Below are 13,012 nucleotides of genomic sequence, written 5' to 3'. Positions count from 1 at the left end.
ACAGAGTAACTTGAATATTTTGCAGCAGCTAGATGAATGGAGCCAAAACAATGTGTAAATTACCCTTGAACGATCTGTTTGTATTCTTTGTTCACTAAGGGCTTGGTTAAAACTGTAAGTCTTGCCAATAGAATTTTTTGTTTCTCAGTAATCACTATAAAGTTGTTATGTTACAAGTATCCATTAGACAATCCCATAAATATATTTCCTAACAGTAATACTTTAGTAGAAAACTGGCTTGTCCATGTTTATCTCAGTAAGATAAGTAGCCAGCAGGACAAGGGAGGTGACTGTCCCCCTGTACTCAGCTCTGGTGAGGCTGCACCTCGAGTACTGTGTTCAGTTTTGGGCCCCTCACTACAAGAAGGACATGGAGGTGCTCGAGTGTGTCTAGAGAAGGGCAACGAAGCTGGTGAGGGGTCTGGAGAACAAGTCTTACGAGGAGCGGCTGAGGGAGCTGGGCTTGTTTAGTCTGGAGAAGAGGAGGCTCAGGGGCAACCTTATTGCTCTCTACAACTACCTGAAAGGAAGTTGTGGGGAGCTGGGGGTCGGCCTCTTCTCACAAGTAACTAGTGATAGGACTAGAGGGAATGGCCTCAAGTTGCACCAGGGGAGGTTCAGGCTGGAAATGAGGAGACATTTCTCTTGGAAACAGCAGTCAGACATTGGGACGGGTTGCCCAGGGAAGTGGTGAAGTCACTGCCCCGGGGGTGTTCAAGGAGAGGTTGGATGTGGTGCTCAGGGGTATGGTTTAGTGGGTGACATCGGTAGTAGGGTGATGGTTGGACCAGATGATCTCAGAGGTCTTTTCCAACCTTAATGATTCTGTGATTCTATGATAAGTGCATCCTGAAATAGCTGGGATGGCTTGGAAATCGTATCAACTACAACTTTTCCATATAGTTTTATGGCTTTTTCATCATGTTGTGATTTCATAATAATTTGAGGAAGGTGGATGATGGTGTTCTTCAGAAAATATAGATGCTTTGTGCTCTTTTTTGTTGTATTGTACATGGCCAGCATTAGTAATGATATGACAGTGTTGACTTATTTAGTCTGTTAGAATTCAAGAACACTTTATAAAATCCAAACTATGTTTCAATTAGGGAAAGTACAAAAAATAGTTATCTTGAAGATTGGACTGGGTGTTGATCAAATGAATTGCTCCACAAGTACCTAAGCTTAAAACCAGCTCAAACTGAGTTTTATATTCATATTTACAGGTGTGTAAAATTTACTTGGTCAAGGCAATAGTCTGCAAAAACTTGAAAAGGGTTACAAACTTCACTTCCAGAAATTTTTGTTAGTGTGACCTCAGAGCTTTTGTGAGTGAAGCTGGTGAGCAAAGAGAACTATGCGCAGTCCCTTTTTAATTGGGAGCTGTGGGCCTTATTATTTGGAATGCTTACTCAATGCAAAAAGATCTACTCAGCTAAGATGGAAAACTTACGTTCTTTGTGAATCTTTTTGAAATTGCAAATAGCAATTTAGAATGTAGTAAGCTAAGGGGAATTATTACTGTGTTTAAAGTTTGTTGGTCTTTTGGAATATTTAGAGAATTGCTATAATAAGTAGATTGCCGATGGGAGGGAAAAGAACATCTCCTGGCCTCGATTCATCCCGTTTGTTCATCAGTTGCAAAAATTGCTATATAGAAGAAAAATTATAGGACCAAAAACTTCTTAGGGCATGTATGTGTGGCTTGTAATTTAGGAATGTGGATTTTATGTGTGCGTGCACATTTTGTTTCAAGGATCTTTCGCTGTGAGTGATTACTGCTGAGCTTTCTGTGATCCTATTGCAGCCTTAAACTGCTCTTAAACAGGAAACGTTCTGATTGCTTTTTGTTTGTTTGTTTGTTTTGTTTTAAAAGGGATTTGGCTGATGTTTTTGCCATGTAGCTTGTCTGGGACTGTAGTTATAGATAAAGTTATCAGATACCTTATTATTAAGTGAAGAAGAGGAAAAACTGATACAGAAAAATGTTATGACACATAGGGTCTCTTCAGGTGTTTTCAATCACAGCACTACTTTTCTCTTCCTAAACCAGCATGGAGCTTTTCACCCCTTCGTCACTCTCTGGTTTATGGATATTTTCCTGAATGTATCTTTGCTTCCAAACAGCTTCATCTTTATTCTCTTAAAAAAAGAGCAGAGTTAAACTCCTCTCTGCTTAGAAAATATGCCTCTGAATTTCGTTTTCTTTTCTAGTACCTAATTTTTTTTATAAAATTGTTTACAATTCTGATTTCACAACTAGTATGCTGATACCATTTGATAGCGTGACTAGCATGTTTACTTCAAAATCTTATGATCTTCTTATACATAAAATATACTTAAATATTTTGTCCTTGAAAGTGACCAAAACTATGTACAGACTGTTGTGAAAATCTGTTTTTATGAGCTAAATGTAAAGTTAGTCTACCTATAGGTTGATCAAAACAACTGGAACTTGAATACTGATAGCATTTGCAATTTTATATAGTTACTGCAACTGTGGATTTTGTTATTGCCTATATTGCTGATATTTTATAGTCTTACTAAACTATTTGAATACCCTGCAAGAGTTAATTCTACCTAATCTATTTGCTTGCTTCTACTATGAAAAAGCCTTTTTTTTCTAAGTTAGAAAGCTCTCTTCCCCGACTTGTGTTGTTTAAGAACATTGTTTCATTATTCTTGCTGTATTCTGAATGTTTTATTTATTTATGTATTTCTGTGGGGTTGGAAAAGGTCATTAAATAATTGGGCATTTTCCATCCCCTTTTTCTCACAGTAAATCAGGTCTTAATGCTCAATTACTCTGCAGCTATTCAGGCTATTGCAGAGTAGGTATAAACCACTACACTCTAATTTGGCAGTATTTTAGATTTTCTCTGTAAGCTTCTCTGCTGATGCTTCTGCCGTTGCTATAAATGACTGCATGATGCAAGGCAAAGAAAAGTCAAACTCGAGGTGTAAGAGAACCTTTTCTTTCAAATTCTGCATGTGCATCTTTTGCTACAGTGTCTGTGTTTTCAAGCCATTGTTTGAGATGCTTTTTATATAGCTGTGTTAAAATTTTGTGTAAGTATTTCAAGATAAAGAGTGGTTCTGGGGTGATAATTATCATCCACATATGACTTTTAAACATTTTCCATATTGACAATAATTTTCATATTGTAGCACTTAACATAATGTGAGGCTTAAAAAAAAAAAGCAAAACAACTGGGTGCCCCTGTAAGTATATACCATGACGTAATGATTATTTTGGGACAAAATTCCTTGTCTTCTACTTGAGCATTAAAATAATTGACCATTAAAATGCAGGTTTAAGAATGCTTTATAATTTCTGATATTTTTTTCCTTGTAGGCAATAGCTAGGTCAAAGTCCATTACTATGAATGTAGGTACACTCAGGACATTTCTGCTTGACTATATATCAGGATTTACTAATACTGAATTTGGTAATGTAATTCATTGCCTGGTTGCAAAACATCCCGAGGGTTTTCTACAGCTTTACAAAGTTGGCATTAATTTTTGCTATTGGATTAACAACAGCAAACTTTGTCATTTAATTTTCACTGCTATTCTCTTTTTCCCCTTGCACTTGCTTTTCAAATAATTAATTAATACAAGGAACAGCACAGATACTTTCTGGATCTTTTTAAAGATCTTGCAATGAGCATAGAGAGTTTATTCCGAGCCTTTCATACTGTTCATATATTTGTTCTAGCAGCCATGTTTTAAATGGGAATTTAAATGGAGTTTTAAATGGAATTTTCTTTCAATTTCATTCTGTACATGTCAGCATTGAGCTCTTGAGCTTATTTCAAAAACAGTGAAAGGCAGTGGAAAAATCACTGTTGCCTTGGAAGAAATCACTAAGGTTGAATCTGTCAAGATATAAGCAAAACTTCTATTTACCAAGTAGTGCTATTCTACATTTATTTTTCTAGTTTAATCTTTTATTGCATTTAGCTCTTTTTGAAAGTATCAGAAAATCTGACTCTCCTTTTGTTGACTTGAATTTTTATGTATTTTCATAAACGTAACCACTTATTCCCACTTTACACAAACTAAAACGTGAAGGCTGAGTCTTCCTTGCACCAGAAATGGTAGTGAGCATATTTTTCTGAGGGAAAAACTGTAAGCCTAGGGATGTACGAGCAGTTTCTTCGGGAAGGTACATGTGGTCTGTTTAAATATACAGGAAGATTTACCTCAAACTTAGTTTCACTAGGCTGCTTGGGAACTTCTTGCAATGCTGTTTCATCTTGACTAACCTACATAATTTCCTGCCATCAGCTTTTTTTTTCCATCTCCTCTAGGTCATTAATAAATCCATGGAATAGTGCACGCCACAGCACAGCTCCCCAGGGTACATCACTGTTAACTTCTTTCTGTGCCGAGAGTTGGCCATTTAGTCCCAGCAACTCCTTGCTTCCTACCTGTTTGGCCAGCTTTCAGGCCATGGCTGGACTTAACTACTCACTCTGTGGTGTTTTTGTTGTTGTTGTTGTGGGTTGTTGGGTTTCTGCTTTCTTTTATTTTCTTTTTCAACAGTCTCTGATGCCGGACGTGTAGCTTACATTCAGCAGTTCTTCCTTATCTTCTGTTTTCGTAACTCTCCCCGAGTTCTGACAGCTCAGAGAGGCAATTTTTCACTTGTAAGAGTCGTACTTCTTTTCATCCTTCTAATGCTCATCAGAATGCTTTATATCTCCACCTAGATTCAACCTTGTGGTTCTCAACATCCAGTTATTTTTCATTTTTAATTATGCTACATCTTACCCCACAATAAAAGAGGGTAAGCAGAAAAAACATAGTTCAAGTTGATGCTGCGTGGTAATGAATGATACAGCTTAGATGTCTTCCGGTCAATGAGTAGCACTGGTGTCCTTTTATTGTGGTGCTCACTAGCGAGGCAAGTGAAATTATATCTACAGAGGTTAAGTTTTTTTCAGTTACCTTTTTTTGTAAATTATATAATTTGGTTACTTGAAACAAGGCTAAAATTTCTCCCTGAAGATAATTTACAGTAAAGAAATTCTTACTGAATAAAAGAGCGTCCTTCTTCTCACATACTGTAATTAATTCAACGTTAAAAAAAAAGTAACAGTTTATTTTTTAATTTGGTGTTATTACAGTGTTTCTTTTATGTAGTATTTCTCTTGTATGCTTATCACCCTTTTGGCTTCCAGTTTATCTTTTCTGCTTTTCACTTCCTTCAACAATTAACATAGTTCCAACTTTTTATTGTGGGTTTATTGCCCCCATTTCACACTTCCTTCTGATTCTCTCAAAAGTGAGAGCTAAGTAAGCTTGTTTTAGCTGTTACATATATATTTTAAAGCCTTTTATTCAGCAGCAAATATAGTTGTAGTAAGTTCCATAGCTGGTGTGTAGAAAAACAAAGCTGGTTTTACCTTTATCCAAAACATTTCAGGGTGTTGCCAATGCCACTTTTAATTTAAAAGTATCAAAATTCTGTATTCGGTCTATTCTAATTTGATGTAAACCGTATGTTTAAAAAGAATTTACCTTGGCATCTGCCATGTTGGTACTTCAGAGCTCATGGGTAAGGGGTCTGCTATCACAAGGTTTGTGTGCATGCATAGACTAAATGTTGCCATATTCAAACGCCTTGGTGGTTTAATATTTAGACATTTGTATTAGTCTGGTTCAGGCATAGGTAGTTTAAAGCATGATGCGTGCATTACATTACAATCATTACTTGATTTTCTCAACTGATTTTGATTATAATCTTTTGAAAGTAAAAGTAATGTGAATGAAAGGAAGATAAGCTGCAACAAGATCATGCATTGGTATACTTGAGTATATTCTTGTGTTTCAGTAGTTAAGTGCATAGTTACACTAAATATACATGGGTATACATGGAAATGCAAACGTCTGGATCACTCAAAGCTTGTTTTTATTAAAAAAACTACTTTACAATCCTATTTCCTCTGTTTTTATACTAAGTATTTTGTGGTGGATTCCTCCCTAAATAACATGGGGGGAAAATAGTGTGATAACAAATTCCAGTGTCCAGAAGACTGATGGAAAGCTGAAGACCTTGGGTTTTGGTTTCATTTGCTTAATCCTCTGTAGAGACTGTTCCTTTGGGAAATACGTAGGTAAGACTGTGTATTGGAGGTAACTAAGTAATTCATAGCAGACTGCTTTGAATGATAATGAGTGCTGCTGCCTTTCATCTTGACCTGCTGTTGGAGTATTGAGATGGGCAGAGATATCATAGTTGGTCTTTCACATAAAAACTAGCTTAAAGCTTGAAATGGTTCCTTGTCACCCTCCCTTGCCTCCTTCCAGGTGAGGTAGCTGAAAACATCCAACCTTTACACTAATTAAGGAGAAAAATAGAAGTGGTGGGTCTTGATGGGCAGCATCTGACATGATCACAAAGGAGAGTCCCTGCACGGAAGAGATTTGTCAAAATAGGCAAAGGAATAAACTTGTGTAAACCCTGTCCCCCGTTAGGTCCTCACAGAGAAGTTGTTGAAGTTTGAGCTGGATGAGCAGACAGTGAGATGGACTGAAAACTGGCTGAGCGGCTGGGCCCAGAGGGTGGTGATGCAAAGACGAGGTGGAGATCAGTAATGAGTGGAGTACCCTAGGGGTCAGTACTGGGTCCAGCCCTGTTTAACACCTTCATTAATGACCTCAGTGATGAGGCAGAGTGCACCCTCAGTAAATTCAGAGACAACACGAAACTGGGGAGTGTGGCTGGTTCACCAGAGGGCTGTGCTGCCATCCAGAGAGAGACCTTGACAAACTGGGGAGGTGGCCTCACAAGAACCTCATGGAGTTCTTGCTGTGTCCAGTGCTGGGCCCCTCAGTACAAGAGAGACCTTGACTTACTGGAGAGTCTGACATAGGGCCACTAATATGATCAAAGGACTAAGTGCCACTCATGAGAGAGTCTGGGACTGTTCAGCCTGGACAAGAGGAGGCTCAGGGTAGAATTTATCAATGTCTGTAGGGACAGACCTGAAGGGAGGGTGTAAAGAGGATGAAGCCGGACTCTTCACTGGCGCCCAGTGCCAGTACAGGACAAGAGCCAGTGGGCACAAACTGAAAAACAGAAGGCTCCTTCTGAACACCAAGAAGCACGTCTTTACTGTGTGGATACTGGAGCACTGGCACAGGCTGCCCACAGAAGTTGTGGAGGCTCCCTCCTTGGACAGCTTCAAAAGCTGCCTGGATGTGGTCTTGAGGATCCTGCTGTAGGTGGCTCTGCTTGGGCAGGAAGGTCGGACCAGATGACTTCCAGAGGTCCTTTTCAATCTCAACCATTCTGTGATTCAAACAAAATTGTTCCCTTTTTTTCCTGAAGTGTGGTGCTATTCCTTAGTATTTGGAGATACCGGACGACCATCTTCATCCTGCAGAGGACAGTCAGAAGGGGCTGACCTGGTAGGAGAGCTGGTGCCTTGAGGGGGTTGTTCAGGTACACATGTGTGGAAAATGTGAATGTGGGGTGTCAGCATTGGTGTTATAAAGCAATTATAACTCTTGTGCTTCCTTTGTCATTTCAAACAGATCCATTTCCCTTGCTTTTTTCCTTATGACTTTGTTTATGGTTCCTGCTCTTTTCCCTCCCTCACCTTTTGTGGCTTCATGGTAGCAAGGAAAGGTAACAGGTCTTCCCAACGGGCAGTCCTTGCTGAAGGAAGATAATCGGGCATATATGGCACCAAATAAGTGATGGTTTTGGCTTAACGTCTTGGGGGGTGGGGTGTCTGGAGGGATGTTATGATGCTTCATTTGTTCAGCTGTTAAAAGCTGGCACAATATGGATGCTTTCTGCAAAGCTTTTGTCTGATCTTGTTCACTTGCTGTCCCTATAAAATTGGCTCCGTACTTTTGTTTTAGCTGAAAGTTCTTCATAGGATATGCTTATCCACACCCAAATCATCCCATCTTTCCAGCCAAAGAAAGATTTGGCATTCTTGCTTTAAAAAAAACAAAAACAAAAACAACAAAAAAAAACATATACTCCTATGGGTCATTTGTTAGAGGATGACATCTTATAGGTCAGGGCAGGAAAAGGGCTGCTGCTATATTGATTTGGAATGCCACAGAGTATTTCTTGAAGGCTGGAAGTCATTACTTTTACAGACCTGTTATGTCTTATGTGCTCAGCATAAGCTTACTCTTTTGGCCCTTGCTGTATGCTCTCCTGCTGTGGTCCAAATGTTTCGTATGCCGGCTACACAGCCTTGCTTCCGCCTTGTATCTAACACAGCTGATTCACAGATCTGTGACCTTTCACTGATGTACTGGTGTGTAGTCCAGAAATGTGGGAGGGACAGAGGGGCTCTGTTATGCTTTGGAAAATGTGTTATAAGAAACAGATTCTCAGTACCAGCCTTATAAAATAGGCCTTCCCTTTCATAGGGTCTGATTTGCCTTTGGCAGAACAGCCTCACAACACCCTGCATGGGTTGTGTTGTGAACCAATGCATAAGTGCATGTTTGTCGTGTGAATAGATGCCTTTTTCCCTGGATGCTGCTTCCATGGAATGATGTGTTAGACTTTTATGTCAGGCTTCTAAGAACTGGAGACATTTGCTTTTGTGTAAAACCATTTGGGTAAAAGTCCTTTAGAATTAATCTAGGAAGGAATTGAACAGCAATGTGTGCTCTGCTTTTTCTGAAGTACTGAACTGCAACTTGTTTCATAGTGTGAATAGAGAGGAAGGGAGTAAACTTCAGAAGAAAGTTTAGGAAAACAAAGTAAGAACGTTCTGAAGAGTTACAGGCATAATTCAAGCTGATTAGCTCAAAAAATTGTGTGAAATTGAGGGAACTGGTACTCATAGCTTCTGCTTACAAATGCAGATCATTAGGTTGTTATCTGCATCCACTCTGCATTGCTTTCAGTACATTTAATTTTGACTGGGAAGCTTTTGCATTCTTCCGCCTGCTGCTTTTCACCTACAGAATCTTTAAACATCATGAAAAATGCAGACATCTTGTTTCATGCTTCGAAATATTTTTCATGTGACATCTCACTTGGGTTTCTATTAGAATGTCAGTGTCTTGATGCTTGCAGACTTCAAGTTATTTCAAGTAAAGTGGTGAAACATGAACATTTCAGGTGGTTGGCATGGAAAATGGCAAATGAGATTTGTTTTCCTAACAATAAAGCTGACATGGTTAGCGATGACACTTTGGTATTACAGTTCAGTATTTATAAATAAGGTGGATATGTATGAATAAACAATTATTGGATGCATTGGGGCTTAATTCTGGGAGGTATTAGGCATTCCTGCTCTGTAATAACACTTCCCATTTTTTACCAAGTAAAACAGAATTTAAAAGAATTCTTAGGTAATATATAACTGATTTTTTTTATTGTATTGGTCATAATGGTGAGCATAGAGCAGCAACTCTCATGTTATATATGATGTTTTTAAATCCTATAGCCTACTTCATGTGCAAGGAGGATACAAGGAGTCTTTGAAAGGAGAATTTGGCATGAGACTTAATTGTTTGCAAAGCTAACTGCCTCACTGCTGATCTTTCATTTTTCATACCGCTAGGCTATTCAGATAAATCCAGATCTTTGTAGCTAATTCATTGTCAAAATCCCATTTCCTTCAGTGAAGCAAGATCCAGATATACACATCCACATAAATCTTAAAAACTCTTTTAAATATTGTTTCAGTTTTTATGCCCTGAAAGGTTGTTCAGTGAAAATACTAACAGCTAATATTTTTCTTTCAGTACTATTATGTTTGCTTAGGCAACAAGTAGAATTTTATTCCCCTCAACCCACAATAGAAGAAAGAACATTCCCAAATTGGATGCTGTGCAGTGATGAGTGCCTTCAGCTTAGAGCTGAAGTGGAGGCCCATAAACCGAGCTGCTATTTTTCTTTTCAGCCGGAGAAAAATGTATAGTGCCGTAGCGATATTACTCGTATACTTCCCACTAGTGATGTAATCCCTCTCCATTCCATCAAACTGATGTCTTCCAAAGAAAATATATGAAGGAAAAAGGGAGGAGGTAGGACTTTTTAAATAATTATTTTCATTTGTCAAGCAGGGTAGAACTTGCCCTGCTTTTATTTTACTACTTATGCTTGCAACTGTGTGCTTTCTCAACAGCGTTGGTGTAGCCACATCACGATAGTATTCGAGCTCCTTGCGGTCTTGGTAATCTTCATCCTTATGGCAAATTTTTGTTGCTCTTCTATAGACAAGTAATTACAGGTCAGGAAGTTCTTGAAAGCTAAAGAATTTGTGCATGTATTTTAATGATTTTGGTAGGAGTCAAAACCGTGGCCAGCTCAGTTGTGCCACAACAGCCTGGCTCGAGCTGCATCCCTTGGTCCTCTCAGCTGTGGTTCAGCAGGCAGCAGAGACGAGGCATTTGGCAAAGACAGCTCCAAAACCTCCTGCAAGCTGGGAGGCTTCTGTTGGTCTTAGAGATGGGAAGGCATAATTTCCTTCTTTTCCAGATGGTTCAATGTGACCCAGAGTTGCAGCAATCAGCTGATGTTAACCTTATTACCCATCTCTTTAACAAAATGCACAGCTCACATTATTTAAGCAGTGAACCGGCAACAAATTAAATAGTTGTACAGTTCATCACAAAACGTTAATTAATAAAATCTGACTCAAAGTGAGCAAGTCTGTCCCTAGGCACATAATTGTGATTAGATATTTGAAAGAACCAAGGTAATTTTCATATTTTGTTGCAGTTATTATAGCCATTTTTTTTTGTACTAGGGTTTCATTCTTTCTTTTAAGAATCCTGAAAGTCTGAAAACTTAACAAAGGGAACAAGAAGAAGGAATGCTGTACTATTGTGTGGTAAAGCATTGCCCATATTGCTCTTTCTCTCTACATAACACATAAGGGTTTTATTTATCCTCTCTGGTTGCTGGCTGCTTTATTCCATGTTGCTGATATTTTTAAAAGGGGAGTGAGGGTGAAGTAAGCATTAACTGAGAATAAACTGCCTCAGTAGAAGGGTCTGAAGCTTTTTAACTTGACTCTTCAGGGCAGGCCTAGCAAAAAGCCTGGGGCAGATGCCTGGTACTATTGCTACTTGTCAAGCTAGTAGAATGACTCAATCAACTTTAATTAAAATACAACATTTACATTGAAATGCAGGGACTCCAAAGGAGTTTTTCGACTATGAATTTTTTAAATGACATTGTAAAGCTTTTAGCTTAAAAACATAAAAACCTTATCAGTGAACAGCTAGCTTCTGGGGTTTGAATATCTTCAATTTTCAAGTATTTCACATTTTTTGAATTGCATATGGAATGACAGTGAAAAGCAATCAAGTAATGTAGTATTGGGGAGAGTATTCTAGCTGCAGTGTTCTAGTATTAGTCTAATTGCCATTAGACTACGGTAATCACTCCCTATTCTCAAATTGCTTTGGTTAGCAACCTACTTTATTGATCATCTTTTAAGGGAGATCTTACTCTGAAAATGAATCTGTCTGTATTCAGTGCCATTATATGCCATGTTTGGCCCTCTGTCCTGGCTGTAGTTAACAGCGTTCCTTTTGACAGGCAGTGATTTGGACTTAGATGTGAGAACACCCTGGAGACTTGGAGGTGCCAATAAAATGGGACCCATCAGAAGCAGCAGACTTACTTGGGCAGCAGAAATCAGGTGCATGAATAGCATTGCTATTGGGAAAAGGTAGCTGTGTGCATTGCTTGTCTGAGTATTGATGGCAGGACTCCAATGTGTATTCAGATGTCTTTTTAAGTAGGGGCCCCTAAACCAACAACTGACTGACCACTGTTGCCGCTTATGAATATAAAACTCACTAGTGGTGAAAGTTGCTACTAAAGCCTTATGAACAGAAATGATGTTCTGAAATGAAGTCATGACTGTTTTAATGTTGCTGTTGAAGCCAAGCATCTGGAACTAGAGATTTAAGCAAAACGTGAATGCCAGGAACCCTTTTCCAGTGCATGTTGCATCAAACTTTGGCATTGCTGTAGTAAGACCAGACTTCTGAACTCTGAAATGTATCAACTTCTGCACAGTGTAAAAGGGCCTGTTTGGGTAGTCTGGAAGAGGTAGCGTGCAGAAATGAGCTGATTTCCTACTGATCTTGTGAATGCATATACAAGATGCTTTTTTTTTTTTTTAACACTGATTTGAAAATGTGAGATGTTTAGTATGGCTTCAGACCATCTTCTTCAGTGAAGCTCATTATTACACAGCTGTGAGAGGTTTAAATTTAGATATGTTTCAGTGTAGACTGCCAGTATGTTTACTGATGATCTCTCTGCAGGAAATATGATGACAAAGATTAATAATACCTCAGCTGTATGTGTATATAGAACAGAACAAATATTTTCAGGCTTTTTCAGTACCCCAATGAATCTTCCCCTTGTTGCTCCGGTGAATCGGTTACATTCAGATACCTATTTTTAAGTAAGTCCACCTGGATGTGCTAGACTATGTAAGTTTTAATGGACAGTATTTAATAATAGAATAAACTGGCCTGCTAGAGGATATAAAGAAAATTCCATAAATAATGCAGAACGGAGAGTTGTTTTTAATCTGTATTTGTTGGGAAGCATGGCGAGGTTGAAGACCACTGGCAAGAAGACAGGTCAGTGTGTTGATCCTTTTGGCCAGAACCTTTTCTTCTATTGAAGAATTGGCAGTGCTGTCTGAGAATGATATTCTTCCCTTATTCTGCCATTTAATACAAGGTTGATAAACTTAATTCTGTTCTTGATGTGATTATGGGTGAAGGAATCTATTTTTCACCTTGGTAATGGTATGTAGGTTGCGTATAGCCGGGTAGGTGCAACACCACGTGTTTATTCTAGCTGGTCCTTCACACTTCTTAAAACCTAAAAGTTTTTACAGTGCAGCATGAAAACAACATACAATCCTCTTCTACAGAGGCTGGGAGTAGAGAGGAAGGAGAAGATACAGAGGAGCTGTTATGGCAACTGTATTTGGTATATGCCTTTTGTACTGAAATGAAGTTTTTGGGTAATGAAGATGCTAGATTTTTT

The 13,012-nt window shown here is 38.7% G+C and overlaps 1 protein-coding gene across 4 annotated transcripts in view; it reads left to right on the top strand.

Moving 5' to 3' along the window:
* TMTC2 (transmembrane O-mannosyltransferase targeting cadherins 2) overlaps nt 1-13,012 on the top strand; it is a 251,985-nt gene that overhangs the window by 66,853 nt on the left and 172,120 nt on the right. The window contains exon 1 of one of the 4 annotated variants that reach the window (XM_035551771.2): nt 10,140-10,220. The exons of the other annotated variants lie outside the window; for them this stretch is intronic. The gene's annotated coding sequence lies outside the window, so the exon portion shown is untranslated. Of the gene's footprint in view, nt 1-10,139; nt 10,221-13,012 lie in introns of those variants that run through there. 4 annotated transcript variants of the gene reach the window in all.

Source organism: Cygnus atratus, chromosome 1 (genome assembly GCF_013377495.2).
Source record: "Cygnus atratus isolate AKBS03 ecotype Queensland, Australia chromosome 1, CAtr_DNAZoo_HiC_assembly, whole genome shotgun sequence".
NCBI classification, from domain to species: domain Eukaryota; kingdom Metazoa; phylum Chordata; class Aves; order Anseriformes; family Anatidae; genus Cygnus; species Cygnus atratus.
The sequence above is the reverse complement of the archived record's forward strand: the minus strand, read 5'-3'. Positions and strand labels throughout refer to the sequence as shown.